Source organism: Triturus cristatus, chromosome 5_1, assembly GCF_964204655.1.
Source record: "Triturus cristatus chromosome 5_1, aTriCri1.1, whole genome shotgun sequence".
Classification (NCBI taxonomy): domain Eukaryota; kingdom Metazoa; phylum Chordata; class Amphibia; order Caudata; family Salamandridae; genus Triturus; species Triturus cristatus.
The window spans coordinates 297,100,170-297,115,798 of record NC_140587.1 but is presented as its reverse complement, the minus strand read 5'-3'; positions in this window follow the sequence as shown (position 1 = coordinate 297,115,798).

The following is a 15,629-nucleotide window of genomic DNA, read 5'->3' as shown; positions in this document are numbered from 1 at the left end:
ATTTCCTAGTGTCTTCATGCACAAGTGTTTTAAAACCGGTTGTCCTTTTACAGGAGTAAGTTGTAGTAGGTCGCCGAAAACAATTGGATGCTTCCTCCAAATAAAACATAATAATCTTTTTTTTAAATCTGCTGAATTCTTAAATGTACAAAGGCAAGCATTAAGTTTGAGACCATGCTCACCTCATCAATGATCAGAAGTTTCATTTTCTTTAGTACTCTTGAAACTTCCTAATAAGCTTCTCCAGGTATCTTGTGATATTCCAACTTGTTTTCATGTTCAACAGGCAGCATCAGTAAACGATGTAATGTAGTTCCTTTAATGTTGTGTGCTGTTAATCCAGTTGGAGCAATTACAACACAAGATAAATGTGATTCAGTGGTTTTCTGAAAATAACTGGTCGAAACTTTAATTAAGAAACTTTTTCCTGTACCAGCTTGACCACTGATATACATTCGAATAGGTTTAAATGATGTGCAGTTGCATTCTTTTTCTCCATGATGTAAACCATGGTCTATCTGTTGTGTAACTTGCTGCTATATTTCTTTCTGTTCAATATTTAGTTGTTCTTCCAAGTTTCCCAACTCCATAATATCCTGTTGAGCTGGATGCATTGCCTTTTCTACTTCACTCATTGCGATTCCTGCTTCATTTTCAAGAATTGGTTCTCCTTGTGGATTATGACTCAGTGGAGCAGAACTTTGACTATCTTGAGAACTGTCTCTAGCATTTCAGCTGCAATAGTAGCTTCATGTTGAATCTCCTCATTCAACATTTGTAGATAATTTGAAAAAACTGTGCATTTAATGCTATCTTTACATGCATTTAAAGAATCTTCATAGCACTGGAAATCTCCAAGTAATTCCATTTCAGTATGCCAAGGCTTGAACAGTTGCAGAAGTACTAAATAGCAAAATTCCGTTTTATCTGGAGTTTCGCAACTGAGTTTCCTGTGATTAATGAGATTTCCTTTGGTATGTTTCACCAAACATCCATCACAGCCAATGACTTCCTATTTTTCTTCATTTATGTTCTCTATAATATTTCTCATAAAGCTGTAATATTGCAGTATTTCATAGAGACATATGTTTTCAAGATGCGGACTTCTTTTAGGATAGTGCATATCCAACATATTTGTTTTAACAATATCTGTACTTTCCGGTTCATTAAAGTGCTAGGTATTCAATTTCCTGTCCAGATTTCAATACTCGTTTTCGTGTTGCAGCAAGACCTAGAATTACCCAAATTATTCCTCTTGACTTTGAATATAAACTTGCAGATGTCAACCAATCCGAACATTCGTAGGATCCAACCTCTCGATGGGAAAGCATCTTCAAACTAAAGCTGTACAATTTGTTACTAAGAGTCTTCTCTTGTGAAATTTCTTCCCACATTTCTTTCAACTCCGTCTTTTCAGATTCTGTTATGTATGACGTAACATAGCGAGCAACAGCAATCGAATTATCTGCAACATACTGGATATCCATATTTGCATTCCACATTGTCAAAATTACTGGATCATAATCATTAATATACTTAAAATTTTCACTTCTTTTGATATTGTAAGTATTCTTTGGAGATTTTCGAGTTATAGTATGCCTCACTGCTGACATGAAACTGTTGACTCTTCCTTTGGAAATTACTGGACGCGGGAATCCAAAACGATATTTTGTATAACATTTTTCCTTTGACTTTGAAACCATAAAACTTGTTCACTTAAGGTATTTTTTTCTCCTGTTTTTGGAATTCTACATGTAACATAGTCTTTAATGAAAGATAAAACAGTCTCATCAGAATCAGTTCCAAATGTAGGTGCATTCTTGATCCATAAAAGCATATGTATATGAGGAGCACCTCTTGCTTGGTACTCCTTTGTCAAAAAAGAAATCAATAACTTCACCAAGAGGTGGGTTGTTTTTATTGCAGATAAAATACATCATAGCTTGAAACCTATGATTAAAATATCTGCACATGTTTACAGGATCCAAGGAACACAGTTCTCCAGCTGTCTTGAATTCAATGTTTTTAATATTTGAATTTGTTTCTCTTAGAAATTCAAGTAAATCGTCCCATGCGTATTCAGCACAGCTTAGTGTAACAAACCATGTAGACGTTCCTAAGTTCTCCGTGACGACGATACCAATACTCATTAGTACCATGTTGACACGCCATCAAATTAATCATTTGAGTTTCTAAATGATTGTCTCTCTGTTGTACTTTGTCCTTTGTCCATTAATTCCTTTGCAGAAACATGCTGAAGATGAACTCCTGTTTTTAATATATGGTTTATTGTATACGAAAGTCCATTAAAGTCACTTTCAAACAAAAGATGAAATATATATGGAATACATTGTCGAAATCTTGGATGTTCTGAGTACAATCTTGGTGTGCGATATTCCAAAGTAGGAATCTGCACGGGTCGTTCATCATATCATCCACCTTTTCCAGTGGGAAAGAGCTGTGGAAAACAACAGGCTTCTAAACTTCTTTCCCAAACACTCATAGGAGTTCCCTTCACTTTCTTCATTTGGAATAATTCAATAGTATTTCCAATCACTTCCTTTGAATGTAAAGGATGTACACTATAATGTTTATAAATTTCTTCACTCCTGGACATGTCCACTTTTTCGATATTTCCACTAGCAATTTCGCTATCATCTCCTAAGACTATTTCTTCTTCTTCCAGATATACATTTTTATAATAAAGATTGTTTTTATGAGATATAATGTAGCCTTTTGAACTTTGCTGACATCTACTAACTCTTGTCATTTTTTCCGACTCTTTGTTGGAACACCATTAACTAGAATAACTACAGGTTCAGTTTCCTCTTTCTCTACACAGCTAGTTTAGAATCAAATTTTGAATTTAATTTTTCTGAGAAAATACTAGTAATATCTTCGTGTTCTATTTTATCAATGGCTTCCATTTTTATTATTTGTTGTTTTTCCAGCTTTAAACGTTTTTCATTGAATGTAGACACTCTTGCAGTGTTGGCATTTGGCAAATTATAGATTATTGCATATCCAACATATTTGTTTTAACAATATCTGTACTTTCTGGTTCATTAAAGTGCTAGGTATTCAATTTCCTGTCCAGATTTCAATACTCGTTTTCGTGTTGCAGCAAGACCTAGAATTACCCAAATTATTCCTCTTGACTTTGAATATAAACTTGCAGATGTCAACCAATCCGAACATTCGTAGGATCCAACCTCTCGATGGGAAAGCATCTCCAAACTAAAGCTGTACAATTTGTTACTAAGAGTCTTCTCTTGTGAAGTTTCTTCCCACATTTCTTTCAACTCCGTCTTTTCAGATTCTGTTATGTATGACGTAACATAGCGAGCAACAGCAATCGAATTATCTGCAACATACTGGATATCCATATTTGCATTCCACATTGTCAAAATTACTGGATCATAATCATTAATATACTTAACATTTTCACTTCTTTTGATATTGTAAGTATTCTTTGGAGATTTTCGAGTTATAGTATGCCTCACTGCTGACATGAAACTGTTGACTCTTCCTTTGGAAATTACTGGACGCGGGAATCCAAAACGATATTTTGTATAACATTTTTCCTTTGACTTTGAAACCATAAAACTTGTTCACTTACGGTATTTTTTTCTCCTGTTTTTGGAATTCTACATGTAACATATTCTTTAATGAAAGATAAAACAGTCTCATCCGAATCAGTTCCAAATGTAGGTGCATTCTTGATCCATAAAAGCATATGTATATGAGGAGCACCTCTTGCTTGGTACTCCTTTGTCAAAAAAGAAATCAATAACTTCTCCAAGAGGTGGGTTGTTTTTATTGCAGATAAAATACATCATAGCTTGAAACCTATGATTAAAATATCTGCACATGTTTACAGGATCCAAGGAACACAGTTCTCCAGCTGTCTTGAATTCAATGTTTTTAATATTTGAATTTGTTTCTCTTAGAAATTCAAGTAAATCGTCCCATGCGTATTCAGCACAGCTTAGTGTAACAAACCATGTAGACGTTCCTAAGTTCTCCGTGACGACGATACCAATACTCATTAGTACCATGTTGACACGCCATCAAATTAATCAATTGAGATTCTAAATGATTGTCTCTCTGTTGTACTTTGTCCTTTGTCCATTAATTCCTTTGCAGAAACATGCTGAAGATGAACTCCTGTTTTTAATATATGGTTTATTGTATACGAAAGTCCATTAAAGTCACTTTCAAACAAAAGATGAAATATATATGGAATACATTGTCGAAATCTTGGATGTTCTGAGTACAATCTTGGTGTGCGATATTCCAAAGTAGGAATCTGCACGGGTCGTTCATCATATCATCCACCTTTTCCAGTGGGAAAGAGCTGTGGAAAACAACGGGCTTCTAAACTTCTTTCCCAAACACTCATAGGAGTTCCCTTCGCTTTCTTCATTTGGAATAATTCAATAGTATTTCCAATCACTTCCTTTGAATGTAAAGGATGTACACTATAATGTTTATAAATTTCTTCACTCCTGGACATGTCCACTTTTTCGATATTTCCACTAGCAATTTCGCTATCATCTCCTAAGACTATTTCTTCTTCTTCCAGATATACATTTTTATAATAAAGATTGTTTTTATGAGATATAATGTAGCCTTTTGAACTTTGCTGACATCTACTAACTCTTTTTTTTTTTTTTTGTAAAAACCTTTATTGACATTTCAACCAAAGACAAGTATGGGCCTACAACCCCCGGGGCCGGCCGCTAAGCAGTTGGATGAACAAAAACAAATTTTAATCACAGGCAGCACCTCGGGGAGCAGAATCTCCATGCTAGTATACTCTTGGCCACTTAGCAGCCCAAGTAGGAAACCAGGATATAAAAGGTCTTCATTTTATAATAGAGAACGGAAGGATCAGGTGCCAAACAATTTCCCAGTAGCGAAAAATGGCGGGCAGAATAGTAAACTTCAACAATAAACAGCAATCTATCAAGTCAATGGCGCACAAACAGGAGGTTCAGGATGTGGAAGGATATCACGAGCCATTTGCGCCTGCAGTCCCCTGCCCTAAGACCCAGAAAGCACCACGGAAATTGAGGCACAAATGAAAAAGCAGCGATTGACAGCGAAGGAAACCTACCGTACTGACCCCAGCAAAGAAAGACAAAGAAAGATAAGAGAAGAGGAAAGAGGCCATAGAAACAAAGTAAAAAGAAAAACTAAAAAATCCCCTCCCCCAGCCCCCCACCCTGCACCTCTGCAGATGACTACGGCCCCCCCCCCAGCAGTGTGCCTGTCGCCCCAGAACCAGACCCGAAATATAGAAGAAACAGAGAAAAAGAAAAAAGAAAAGAAACCCCACCTAACGGGGGAGTGGAGAGAGTATTAATAAACTGGAGGAGGGCCTTCAAACATGCCCCCGGCTTCTCCCTCCCGCACAATGTGTTCCTCCCCAAAGCAGACAGTAATCAACAAAAAATTTTCCATGTCAAAGAAAAATGGGGAGCGTCATGCACCTATTACACTATTAGTCATGCCGTGAGAGCACGCAACCCCTGTGCCCGCCCGCCTAGTAGATGACACCCTCTGAGGGATCAGTCTTATCCTTGGCCTCTCTTTGCGAATCCACCGATGCATACCCATCGACCCAGTGCCATGTCCAATGTTACAAGGAAAGGGAGCGTCCAAAAAGGAACCAGAAGCGACACGCACATGTAGAGTGGACGTCTCTGAATACCGACACAGTCATCATCGTGGAGGACCATCTTTCCCAGTACTGCCCCAGGACATGCCCTGCACACAAGGTCCAGGATGTAGGAATCAGCCAGAGCAGGCGAACATTGCTTGATTATTGCCTGGGTCGCCGGAGGCTGCGCGTGAGACAAAGCCACCACCTTCTGCTCAACTCTAAGACCTCCGGAACAGACCCGACCAACAGCCAGCCGACCACACGTTGGCACATTGTCAGGAATTTCCAGCTGTCCCCTATTCACAGGGGCGGCCACAACACTGTCCTCCTGTGTGAAGTAAAACGAGTCCCTGGTTACCTGGGGACAGGCAGATAGCAACTGTTCCGACACTGACGCAATAGCATCAAGCTTTCTCCCCAGTACCCAGGCGCCGTGGACCAGGGTGGAACGAAGGGCACCGAGAGCTTCGAGAAGGTCACCGTACCCCGGAACAGCTCCTCGCGCCCGCTGTGCTACGCTCCTCTTAGCCACACACTCCCAATCTTGCTGCGACCCAGTGGACAGGATGATAGAATCCATCCTATCAAGATGGCCGCAGGGTAGTCCCACCCCAGATTGGGACCGGGAACCAGGCACAAGCGCATCAAGTTCCATGGTACAGCAAACAGGGTTCCGGGGGCAGGCAAAATATGTATCCGGTGTATGGTCACAGATAACAGTTATCCTCACCCTGGACGAGCGCCCGCAAAAATCCGGGAGCAGCCCGCAAAAATCGGGACGCGTTACAGGCAGCGTCCGAGCAGCTCACCGGCGAGGGCTCAGGCAATTACCGAAGAATCTTGGGATTGTCACCTCGGGCATGCACTCGTTCCGCTACGCCCAGTGGTAGGAGTGTCCACGGCGGAATTCAGGCCAATATCCGCACCGCTCCGGTATTCCGACTCCACCCAGTCACCAATGGCCGCTGTTGTTGAACTGCCGCCCGGCCATGTTGTCCACTCGAGGTCCCGGTTTCAGGGTTGCACAGGCCGCAAACTTCAGGTGAACATTTCTCCGGCGGTACCGCCGCCAGAAACTTCAGAATCACGCGATCGGTTGCCGCTCTCAATCACCAACACGGGCATGTAGTGCAGGCTAAGGATCTCATGCAGGATATCTGTGCGGGATGCGGAGGTTCACGGAGCCGGGAGCCTACGCTGCCGTCCCGATCGCCATCTTGGCTCCTCCCCCCCATCTACTAACTCTTGTCATTTTTTCCGACTCTTTGTTGGAACACCATTAACTAGAATAACTACAGGTTCAGTTTCCTCTTTCTCTACACAGCTAGTTTAGAATCAAATTTTGAATTTAATTTTTCTGAGAAAATACTAGTAATATCTTCGTGTTCTATTTTATCAATGGCTTCCATTTTTATTATTTGTTGTTTTTCCAGCTTTAAACGTTTTTCATTGAATGTAGACACTCTTGCAGTGTTGGCATTTGGCAAATTATAGATTATTGCATATCCAACATATTTGTTTTAACAATATCTGTACTTTCCGGTTCATTAAAGTGCTAGGTATTCAATTTCCTGTCCAGATTTCAATACTCGTTTTCGTGTTGCAGCAAGACCTAGAATTACCCAAATTATTCCTCTTGACTTTGAATATAAACTTGCAGATGTCAACCAATCCGAACATTCGTAGGATCCAACCTCTCGATGGGAAAGCATCTTCAAACTAAAGCTGTACAATTTGTTACTAAGAGTCTTCTCTTGTGAAATTTCTTCCCACATTTCTTTCAACTCCGTCTTTTCAGATTCTGTTATGTATGACGTAACATAGCGAGCAACAGCAATCGAATTATCTGCAACATACTGGATATCCATATTTGCATTCCACATTGTCAAAATTACTGGATCATAATCATTAATATACTTAAAATTTTCACTTCTTTTGATATTGTAAGTATTCTTTGGAGATTTTCGAGTTATAGTATGCCTCACTGCTGACATGAAACTGTTGACTCTTCCTTTGGAAATTACTGGACGCGGGAATCCAAAACGATATTTTGTATAACATTTTTCCTTTGACTTTGAAACCATAAAACTTGTTCACTTAAGGTATTTTTTTCTCCTGTTTTTGGAATTCTACATGTAACATAGTCTTTAATGAAAGATAAAACAGTCTCATCAGAATCAGTTCCAAATGTAGGTGCATTCTTGATCCATAAAAGCATATGTATATGAGGAGCACCTCTTTCTTGGTACTCCTTTGTCAAAAAAGAAATCAATAACTTCTCCAAGAGGTGGGTTGTTTTTATTGCAGATAAAATACATCATAGCTTGAAACCTATGATTAAAATATCTGCACATGTTTACAGGATCCAAGGAACACAGTTCTCCAGCTGTCTTGAATTCAATGTTTTTAATATTTGAATTTGTTTCTCTTAGAAATTCAAGTAAATCGTCCCATGCGTATTCAGCACAGCTTAGTGTAACAAACCATGTAGACGTTCCTAAGTTCTCCGTGACGACGATACCAATACTCATTAGTACCATGTTGACACGCCATCAAATTAATCAATTGAGATTCTAAATGATTGTCTCTCTGTTGTACTTTGTCCTTTGTCCATTAATTCCTTTGCAGAAACATGCTGAAGATGAACTCCTGTTTTTAATATATGGTTTATTGTATACGAAAGTCCATTAAAGTCACTTTCAAACAAAAGATGAAATATATATGGAATACATTGTCGAAATCTTGGATGTTCTGAGTACAATCTTGGTATGCGATATTCCAAAGTAGGAATCTGCACGGGTCGTTCATCATATCATCCACCTTTTCCAGTGGGAAAGAGCTGTGGAAAACAACGGGCTTCTAAACTTCTTTCCCAAACACTCATAGGAGTTCCCTTCGCTTTCTTCATTTGGAATAATTCAATAGTATTTCCAATCACTTCCTTTGAATGTAAAGGATGTACACTATAATGTTTATAAATTTCTTCACTCCTGGACATGTCCACTTTTTCGATATTTCCACTAGCAATTTCGCTATCATCTCCTAAGACTATTTCTTCTTCTTCCAGATATACATTTTTATAATAAAGATTGTTTTTATGAGATATAATGTAGCCTTTTGAACTTTGCTGACATCTACTAACTCTTGTCATTTTTTCCGACTCTTTGTTGGAACACCATTAACTAGAATAACTACAGGTTCAGTTTCCTCTTTCTCTACACAGCTAGTTTCAATATTTTTCTGTAAATCTAAAGGTAAATACACAACTCTTCCTTTTAAGCCTCTTTGTAAATCTGATGGTGGCAGCTTACCTGTTTTAGGCTCCATACGAACAATAGTCGGAAACGGGTGCACAGATTGAATCAGAATGGACTCATACGTATTTAAATCTACCAGTTCTACAGGAATAGCTACCAACTCTAGGTTATTATGTACAGCTCTAGCTGACATTTTGTTCTCTTCTAGTTTGCTGTAACAATATTTACAAATACTTTGATCACTACCCAACTCAAAATGACCTTCCACTAACAAATAAGCACCAAATTCCTGCCACTTATTGTTTTCCTTTTCACTTTTTAAATACAGATCAACATTCCTAGTTCGATTTCTATAGTGAGTACGTCGACAACAAATACAAACATAGTTTGGTTTTTCAGAACAAATTACCTTAAACTTTGTAATTTCTTCTACAAACTTGTAGTCATACTATCTTCTACCTTCTCTTCAATACCTACACTTATCAAACTCACACTTTGTGTACACTCTTCTCGAGTACTGAAGAAACGAAACTCAATATCATCACAAACTTTTTTTACATCCAATACTGTCCCATGCATAAGAGCACTGTTTATTTCACTTAAACATAATCCAGGACTCTTTACAAAGTACAATCTTCTTACATACTTCTGCATTGAAGAAAGATGTACTGCTAACATTCTCAAATGATGAAATACACTTTGACACACTTTTCTAGAAAGACAAGCCAGAGAATGACCTTGCAAACCAGTATTTTTTCTCACTTTACAAGAATTAAGCCCTTGCAACATCCTAATCTTTTGTTTAATACTTTTTTTTGCATGCTCTCATAATAAATTTTGTAAAATATCAATAGCCTCCTGTCGTATACTACAAATACTACCACAACCCCACGTATACACTGGAGCTTGTGTACGTCTCCCTTGAACTTCTTCAGCGAGCACTTCTTCCACATTTCTGGGAACCATCTTTTCTTTTGCAATTGCACAACCGTTCTTCACTTCATAAGCACGACCACTGGTATCAACTGCGTGAACTAATATATTGTTTTGAAAATAGCTCTCTTCATTAAAAAAAGGTTCAGAACTAGAAGTATGCTTCCATTCACCCAATAAAAATTTACAAAAGTTAGTTCTGTTGATTACTCTCTTCCTTTTACTTTTGTTCTTCATAGAAAGTATTGGTGTATGTAATGTTTGCATTCTCTTTAAAACTAAAATGAACAATCTTCTTTTCAATTCAAAAGCTTTTTTATACTTTCAATCTCTTTTTTCTTTTTATAAAATGCAGACCTTTTTTTATATTTCTTGCCATACTTTATAACATTTTGTACAACTCTACTTTTATACATATTTTCCTAATATCATGATATTGTTTCTTCCTTCTTTCAACATAGATTGTTTTTTCATTTCCTGAATTTCCATTAAATTGTCTTTTTTATTTCATTCTTCTTCATTCTACAAGTATTCTTTGTATTTTCACTATTTTACAAAATCCTTTGCAGTCCTTGAAATTCTTTAAATAAACTCTTTTGTTCTCTTACCACAAGAATGTGGTAAGAGAACAAAAGTTGTTCATGTAATTCCTGCTTTTCTTTCTTCTTTAAATAGTACTGTTTTTTTTCTTGTTTTTTCTTTTGCGCCTTTTTGGTCATTGTAAATCTTTTTTAATAGTAATGCTGAATATCTGGAAAAAAAAGAATTAAAAAAATTATTTTATATTATTTAAATAATTATATACAAATATTCTTATCTATAACTCAAGAAATACTTTCTATTTAAAAGCTATAAACAAATGCATATATGGTTTTCAGAATATGGTAACAATTACAACTGAGCTGCACAATAAGTGAAGAGGGGTGCATACCAAACAAATGCAGTAGTAATGTCCGAATGATTACAGTACTACATATCTAGTGCTTCCAGCATTCTAAGACTGCATGGTGACTACTTTGATGTTTTTATAACTGAATGAGGGGGCTCTAACACATTTGCAAAAGAGGTGCAGTAAGAAGCAAACGCAGTGCAAAAAAATAAACATAGGTCCAAAAAGAAGCACGTGAGGTACAGAAGCAAGCAACAGAACTGTAGAAAGACGTAAGAGAGTTGCAGAAACAGGCAAAACAGATACAGAAAGAGGAACAGGTAGACAGAGTGAGGCAAGAGAGGTGCAGAAAGAGCGAACACAGGTACAGAAAAAAGGAAGAGGGATGCTGAAATTTGGAACAGAGCTGTAGGAAGAAGAGAGAGCAGTGCAGAAAGGTCCAACATAGGTGCACAAAGAGGCAACAGGGGAACAGAAAAGACAAGTGAAGTGCAGAATGAAGCAAAAGAGGTGCAGAAAGAACCATCTGAGGTGGAAAAAGAGGCAAGATGAGTGTAAAAAGGGGTAGGAGAGATGCAAAATAAGGGAAGAGGGTTACAGAAAGAGGAAGGAGGAATACAGAAAGAGGAACAGAATTGCAGAAAGAAGCTACAGAGGTAGTAACATAGGCACAAAGGGTGCAGAAACAGACAAAACAGATGAAGAAAGAAGGAACAGAGGTACAAAAAGAGGCAAAAGTGGTGCAGAAACGAGAAAGAGAGGTATAGAAAGAAGCAACAGACTTCCACAAAAAGGGAACAGGGCTGCAAAAACAGTCAAAAGGGGTTCAGAAAGAAGCAAGTGAGGTGCAGAAAGAGGTAAGAGAGGTGTAGAAAGAGGCAGCAAAAGAGTTACAGAAAGAGGCAAGAAGACAAGACAACTGCAGAAAGAGGCAAGTGAGGTGCAGATAAAAGCAAGATAAGTATAGAAAGAAGCAACACAAGTGCACAAAGAAGAAAGAGGGATGGAGAAAAAGGCAATTGGGATGCAGAAAGAAGCAAGAAACCTGCAGAATAAAAATAAGTGCTGAAAGAAGGAATAAAGGTGCAGAAATATGCAAAAAGAGTGCAGAAAGATGTAAGTGGGGTATAGAAAAAAATAAATGAGGTGCATAAAGAGGCAAAATACATATAGATAGTGCCTAAATGATTGCATCAGTACAACAGTAACACCTGAGTGATTACAGCACTGCATATGTAACACCTACATCATTCTAAGACTGCATGGTGAGTACTTGGGTGTTTTTATAACTGCATCAGAGTTGGGCCTAGTCAAATATAAAGCAGCACACTATTACATAACTCAACTATAAGTGTCTCCATATTGTTAAAAGCATGCATACATATCTCTCTACATTATCAAATCCTCATGATATGCAAAAGAAATATCTATACAATATTTCTGAATCTTGTTGAAACCTAGTAATTGAGATACGTAATAGATCTCACTAAGTAATCCCAACATTCAGTGGGCAGTGGTTGGGTAATTGTATGAGTGCAAGGGTACTCACTGGGTAAGGACAGGACAAGATGAAAAGTGACTGACTAATTTCATCAGTGCAAACATACACATTGAGTGCATGAATAACTGTATAAATAGCTCCTGAAGGCATACGACTCATTGAGCACTGCCTAGGTGAATACATGAATGCAACAGAAACGCATGAGTGATTCAGTGATTACATGCCTGCAAGGGTAATATCTGGTGGATTACTGAAGTATAAGTTCATGAGTACCGCCTGGGTGATTACTGAACTACTAAGATACAGCCGGAGTGATTACAGGTGATTTTAAAAGTACATGACTACTGGCTGAATGATTACATAAGTACAAGAAAAGTGCGTATCTGATTGAAAGAGTACAAGGGGATTAAAGGACTACATAGATAACATGTCACTGATTGCATGACAACAAGTAGAAAATCTAGGGACTGACATGACCACATACCAAGTGACTGGGTGATTTTGATTTTATAAGTGCATGGGTACTCCTTGGGTGATTGTAGGACTACTGAGTTGGAGCCTGAGTAAATAAAAGAGTGTGAAAGTAGTGCTTGGGTGATTTCATAACAGCATGACTACTGGCTGAGTGATTACATGAGCACAAAGGTATTGCCTCTTTGTTTTAAGGAGCGCATCAGTAGTGCCTAGGTGATTACATAAGTACATGAGTAATACCTTAGTGATTACATAACTACATAGATACTGCATAAATGAATCAGTGCAGCAGTAATGCCTGAGTGATTACAGCACTGCATATGTAACGCCTGCATCATTGTAAGACTGCTTGGCGAGTACTTGGGTGTTTTTATAACTGCATGAGAGTTGGGCCTAGCCAAATATAAAGCAGCACACTGTTACATGACTCAATTATAAGACTGTTCATATTCTTAAAAGCATGCATACGTATGTCTCTACCTTTTCAAATCATCATGATATCTAACAGAAATATGTATACAATAATTCTGTAACATAGTAAAACCAAGAAAGTGAGACATGTACTAAACCTGCTTCAGTGATTCCAAAACTCCATGGTTAGTGATTGGGTGATTGTATGAGTGCAAGGGTAGTCACTGGATAATTGCAGGAGAAGATGGATAGTGACTAGCTAATTGCATGAGTGCAAACATAGACATTATCTGCATGGATAAGTGTATAAATAGCACCTGAAGAGATCGATGAGTCATTGAGTACTACCTAGGTGAATAGATGACTGCAACAGAAGGGCATGGGTGATTCTACGACTGCAAGCGAAGTGTGTAGCTTATTACATGACTGTATAGGTACAGCCTGCATGATTGCATGACTGTAGGGAAAGTACATAACTAGACCTTAGATGATTACATGCCTGCAAGGGTAATATCTGGTATACATAGGTACAGCCTGCGTGATTGCATGACTGTAGGGAAAGTACATAACTAGACCTTGGAAGATTACATGCCAGGAAGGGTACTATCTGGTGGATTACTGAAGTACATAACAAGTGACTGGAGGATTTTTATAAATTCATGGGTACCGCCTGGGTTATTACTGAACTACTAAGATACTGCCTGAGTGATAACAGGTGTGAAAAGGTAGTGACTAGGTAATTTTAAAAGTACATGACTACTGGCTGAGTGATTACATAAGTACAAGAAATGTGCATAACTGATTGAAAGAGTACAAGGAGATTAAAGGACTACATAGATAACATCTCACTGATTGCATGACAACAGGGAGAAAGTTTAGGGATTGACATGACTACATACCAAGTGACTGGGTGATTTTATAAGCGCATGGTTACTCCTTGGGTGAATGCAGGAATAGTGAGGAGGAGCCTGAGTAAATAAAAGAGTGTGAAAGTAGTGTCTGCGTGATTTCATAACAGCATGACTACTGGCTGAGTGATTACATGAGCACAAAGGTACTGCCTCCTTGATTCAAGGAGAGCAGCAGTAGTGCCTAGGTGATTACATAAGTACATGAGTAATACCTTAGTGATTACATAACTACATAGATACTGCATAAATGATTGCATCAGTGCAGCAGTAATGCCTGAGTGAATACAGCACTGCATATGTAACGTCTGTATCATTGTAAAACGCATGGCGAGTACTTGGGTGTTTTTTAAACTGCAGAAGAGTTGGGCCTAGTCAAATATAAACCAGCACACTATTCCATAACTCAACTATAAGTGTCTCCATATTGTTAAAAGCACACATACATATCTCTCTACGTTATCAAATCATCATGATATGCAAAACAAATATGTATACAATATTTTTTAATCTTATTTAAACCTAGAAATTGAGACACATTATAGATCTAACTAAGTAATCCCAACATTCAATGAGTGCTCCGTGTGAGTGCAAGGGTACTCATTGGGTAAGTACAGGACAAGATAAAAAGTGACTGGCTAATTTCATTAGTGCAAACATACTCTTTGATTGCATGGATGTGTGTATAAATAGCACTTGAAAGGATTTATGAGTCATTGAGTACTGCCTAAATGAATATATGAATGCAACAGTAGGGCACGGGTAATTCTACAACTACAAGGCTAGTATATAAGTTATTATATGACTATACACGTACAGCCTGCATAATTGCATGACTATAGGGAAAGTACATGACTGGACTCTGGATCATTACATGCCTTCACGGGTAATATCTGCTGCATTACTTGTGTGCTACATCTTTACCATTCTATCTAAAATTATGTGGCATCATTGAACTATATTTTTCTATAGTCTAGAAAAAAGAAGCGAAATGAACAACACCTTATATGAGCATGCTTAAAAGCACATTTTTGTGCAGTATCTGCTAACATGCAGCTCCCCTTGCCCAAAAGCAATACTGCTTTGCTTCCTGGAAGCGAGAGCAGGTTTCCTGCTCTCGCTTCAAAGAAGCAGAGCAGTGTTTGCAATGTCGCTCCCGCCCTTTCATTGCAAACAGCAATGTCCCAGGGGTGTGCACCCCGGGTCACTGCAGAAACCGCCCTTAGGGGGGTGGTGGTCCCCAGGGCCATCGAGGGTTCCACGAGGGGGGCCACACGGCCCCCCTCACTTTGTCTGCATAGCCCCGGGGAGGTGTTGGTCACCGGGGCTTGGGGGGGACCGCAAGACCCCCTCTTTATTTAATGAAGCCCCGGTGAGGTGGTGGACCCTGGGGCATGGGGGGTCCACAACGCCCCTCCACCTTAATTAAAAAAATTATAAAAAAGTCCCAGGGAGGTGGTGGTCCCCGGAGCTGCGAGGGGGCTGCGTGCCCCCCGCAGATCAGAAATAAAGCCCTGGGTAGGCAGGGGTCCCTGGGGCTGCGGGGACCCCACGGGCCCCCGCAACATAATTTAGCACGCCCCTGCGA